The sequence below is a fragment of the Phoenix dactylifera genome, unplaced genomic scaffold, assembly GCF_009389715.1.
Source record: "Phoenix dactylifera cultivar Barhee BC4 unplaced genomic scaffold, palm_55x_up_171113_PBpolish2nd_filt_p 000477F, whole genome shotgun sequence".
NCBI lineage: Eukaryota > Viridiplantae > Streptophyta > Magnoliopsida > Arecales > Arecaceae > Phoenix > Phoenix dactylifera.
In genome coordinates, this window is record NW_024067898.1 from 319,785 (window position 1) to 324,810 (window position 5,026).

Sequence of the window (5,026 nt, forward strand, 5' to 3'; positions counted from 1 at the left end):
AATTAATTATGCTAAGTTGTATAGATGCACAGTGGAATTTAAACTTAGCAACAGTTTGATTTATTGAGTGAGACTTGATTAAGTAAATTGAATATGCTTGCAACTAAAGGATGCGTGGATAAGAGTTAAGCAAGCAATTTATCTAAGTAAGTAAGTGAGCAAGTTAGACAATGACAAAAAGCATCACAAACACAACAAACATATAGTGGTTCAGTGCACCCCAGCACCTACATCCACTCCCCAAGACCTCTTGGGAATTTCACTATAATCCTCCAGATTACAGTCCGGTAGTTTTGCGAGTGCACTACCCAACTCGTTGTTTTACACCGGGCTAACAACGAACCCTACAATCTGGTAGTTTTTCGAGTGAACTACCCAACTCGTTGTTTTACCCCGGGCTAACAACGAACCCTACAATCCAGTAGTTTTTCGAGTGAACTACCCAACTCGTTGTTTTACCCCGGGCTAACAACGAACCCTACAATCCGGTAGTTTTTCGAGTGAACTACCCAACTCGTTGTTTTACCCCGGGCTAACAACGAACCCTACAATCCGGTAGTTTTTCGAGTGAACTACCCAACTCGTTGTTTTACCCCGGGCTAACAACGAACCCTACAATCCCCCAATTTTAACTTAGGCTTGGGACGCCTATCCCTTGTTCCAAGTCCCTTGACTGAAACAAGCTCAATATTCAAACGTTTTCCAAAAGATTTGAAAGCTCTTAAGAAGCAAATATAACAATGAGAAACAATAAAATCGGAAGAACCCTTTTTGCCGTTGGAAGCGTGGATGATGGTGGTTCTTCTGATGTGGATTACGTTGGCTTGAATGCGAGCTTTGATTGCCAAGTGGGAGTGAGTAGATGAGCTCGAAATCAGATGGGAAAGCTTGAATGCACTTGATTTCTCCTCTTGAAAGCTCTAACTCCCTTGAACCTCTTTTTCTTTCTTCTCTCTTGAATGATCTTGTGTTGGGTTGGTGAGAAGTTGTTGAGAAGCACTTAAGAGGTCCCTTTTATAGCCCAAAAAGCAAATATAGCCGTTAGACACAAGGATATGACCGTTTGAAATTCAAATCTACCTGAAAAAGTTGTCAGTCGCGTCCCAGGCGCTCCGGGGACGTCTCCGCGCTTTACGGGGACGTCTCCGCTTATTTGCGCTTTTTGCATGGGGACGACTCCGCTGCTTCGGGGACGACTCCGCGCTCCGGGGACGTCTCCGCGCTTTACGGGGACGTCTCCGCTTGTTTGCGCTTTTTGCATGGGGACGACTCCGCTGCTTCGGGGACGACTCCGCCGTTATATCTCCGAAAAACAAGTCTTCTGGAATTCTCTGAGAGAGTCGACTCCGCTTTTTCAGGAGACGTCTCCGGACGTGCCAGTTCTTCCTGTTTGTGCCAGAGACGTCTCTGAGACCATCAGGAGACGTCTCGGCTGTCCCTGATCTGTTTTCTTCATCTCAAAAATTCTTCAATAAATCCATAAAAATTATGGGAACTTGCCTAGACATTTCTTAACAATATTATTAATAAAACACATGAAATTCTCAATTAAATTGTTAAGATAAATGGTATTATACTCTAGTGTTTTGTATTCATCAAAATCCATTAGGGGATCAACAATCTCCCCCTTTTTGATGATGACAAAACACTGAGTATGCGCAAAATTCGAAATTTAAACATATACACAGTATTTGATCAGATATACAAGTCTAATGTTTTGATTAGAGCTAGATACAATGTGCATAATTCAAAATAGTCAATTTTCAGTTCTATCCTTATGCATAAAATTGATCTTAATAGCTCTTGAGCAATTTTAGCAGATCAACTGAATTTGAATCAAGTTAAAATGAAATATTGATGCTAAAGATAATTGAAGGCTAAGTTCTTTTTGACTCCCCCTTTCTTTTCCAGAAGGGCAATTATCTTAAAGCCAATATTCTTCAATTTTATCTTTTCTAATTCAACTTTGGAGTATGAATTTCGTATTTTGCATTCCATATTGGTTCTACTCCCCCTTTTTGACAAAAACTTGGAGTAAATGCAACACATAAAGCATTATGAGCATATACTCAGATATTTCTCCCCCTTTTTGACAACATCAAAAAGATAGTGAAACATTAAGCACAAAGATAAGAATGCTCAAGGCAATAATGTTAGAAAAATATAAATGAGCATAGATCAGAGCCATTTCGGATAATTTTAGAGCAAATTATGATGAGAGCACATCTAATGTGATTCCAAGGATAGTTTTCAACTCAAGTGTAGATGGAATCTTTCTTAAGTTAATTCAAGAAGTACCACAAATGATATTCAAGGAAAGCACGAATGGAAATCTAACATCTCTTCAATAATAAGTATGAAAGCTTGTTCATTTAAGATCTTTTGCCTAATATATTATCAACATGAGAGCAATTTAACTAATTTTCAGAGTATAAGAGCAGTATATTAAGTATGATTGCAAAGTTCTTTTATGGTGTAAAAATATTGTGGCATAAATGCCAAAAACATGAATTCATGCAATTTATGATATATCTTAGAGCATACATAAAATTCAAAGCTTTGAAGGTTCTTATAAAGACTTTAATCCTTTAAAAAGGAAACACATTTTGGTACATATAATAATGAATTGGCATAAAAATTGAAGTTCTAGAGAACAAGCCAATAAGAACTCATCAGTAAATTCCAAAAATTGGTTTTCTAAGAGATACTCAAGAAAATTCAACACATTATTCTCCCCCTTTTTCATTAAGTTAGAGGCTCTTAAGATCAACTGTTTGAATTGCAATTTGGTTCATGATTTATGCATAAGATATATTAACCAAATAATAAGCCTCAAGGTGTATCATAAAGATTTTCAGATTTAAATTTCAGATGATACATATTGGAGAGCATTAGGATCACTTTTCATTTAGTATGCTTTCTCTCTCCTTTAGTTATAGATTTATGCGATTAAGTTCCATAAGATCTCTCCTTCTGAGATTTTCTTTCTCCCCCTCAATTGATCATTCCATTTGAGAGTTTAAAATTTGAAGATAATGTTCAATAAAATTGTCAATCTCAAAAAAAATATATTTTCTATAAGTTTCAGCTTATTTTCATAAGACTCAATGTTTGAGATAAGACAACCTTTATAGAACTCATCACAAGGTATAAACTTATTATATAATTAAAGCAAGTCTTGCAATATAAGGAGGTTCATCAAAATCAATCCATAAAAATCAAGGTATGAGATACTGAGTATCTAAGGCTCCCCCTCAAAAGATGCATTCTTCTTTAATCATTCTTTTCTATGATATCGAGAATGTAGAGTAATCTAGTATTATTCAAAATTTATAGCAATTACTCTTTCTAATCCTTCAAGAACAAGTTATGCTTTCTCTTAATCTTAGAGAAAACGTATAGAAATATTAATCAGAAAATGATTCATTTGAAGCTCAGTTTCTTTCAAAAGCATTTACATTTTCTTTCTTTTAGAATCGTTTGAGTGAGCTGAAATATTTCTATCTTTAAGATCATCCACTCTATATATATTCTGATGGAAGTCTTTAAGAATGTAGGAGAGAAAAACATATAGATTACCATTGAGGTATATATATTTATAGAGCTCAAATTCTTAATCATAGTTTTTCATGAAGCACAATAAATCTTTTAATATCAAAATAAAATCATATATTTAGAAAATTTTTTTTGCAATCAAGATCATCGAAAGACACATCATTTGGACCAATATTAGTACACTTTAAAGATAAGAAATGATATGTTTCAGATGCGTATCGGGGCAAACAATCAAGGCATTAGAATTTCTCTATTTTTCTTAAACTGTAGTTTTTATCTATAAATCATATTGAGTTTAAGCTTTTATACAAAATCAGATTCTGAATTTCATAAAGATTTTCAATAGAGGCTTTCAAAATCATAATTTGAGATATGTATCTTTCACATTGTAGCTCATCTTAAATCATTACTATTGAAAATACATATTTCAAACATATAAGAGCATATTCAGAATATTTGTATTTATGTTGAGTTTTGGTATGAATTAGAACATTATATACCAAGGTTAGGCAAGTTGAAAGATAAAACAAAATCAATTCATTTTGCCTAATTAGAAATATACTTCTCTTCTCCTTTTTATAAATTTATTCAACTTTCAGATTTCAAAGATGATTGTGAACGACAAATTTAAAATTTCTTTTCAATAATACCATAAAATAACTTCATATAGTATTTCAAACATTCAATCAAATTATCCAAGCATGGAGCATTACAAAATATTGAGAACTCATAATTCAAGACATCATGCCACATGCAAAATATATTATGTGTTAAGTCATGCATTAAAATAATAAGAAAAAGAATGTCAAGGATCAAAATCAATTCTTTTCAAATAAACTCTCCCTATTTAAATATAATTTTGCACTGATTTCATCCTTGAAATGTGTTTTCAAGTGATTAAAGCTTGACTTGATTCTTCTTATATACTTTCATTTACTTTGTTATTCATTTTTACTTTCTTATGCTCTATACTCTATTTGCTCCCTATCCGGTGGAGTTGGAAGGGGCACGAGGTACTACCACTAGCCTCCCTTTTGTGCCGTCCCTAATATGCCCTACACCGAATAGTTGGGTCAAATAGTGCCGGGTACTACCACTAGCCTCCCCATTGGCACCATCCCTATGATGAGCAATATAGAAAGGTTAAAATGTTTACTTCAAACTCTCCCTGTTTAAGTGTAATTAATTATGGATTTTATCCCTTCCAAAAGAATGCTCACAAATGTCCCAAATATATTATGCTTGTTTTGCTTTTCCTTAAGATTGAAGTATTTGCCTTTACTTAGATTTTACTTCTCTTGAATAATATCTATTTTCTTTTCTTTATCTCTCTCTCTTTTTGTTACTCTCAAGTAATTTACATGAAAGAGCAGAATAAAGAAATAATCTTATGTGTCATATAGATGTATATCATGCAAACAACATTTTCATTATGCTCAAGTATTCATAACTTCTCACAGGTTATTTTACA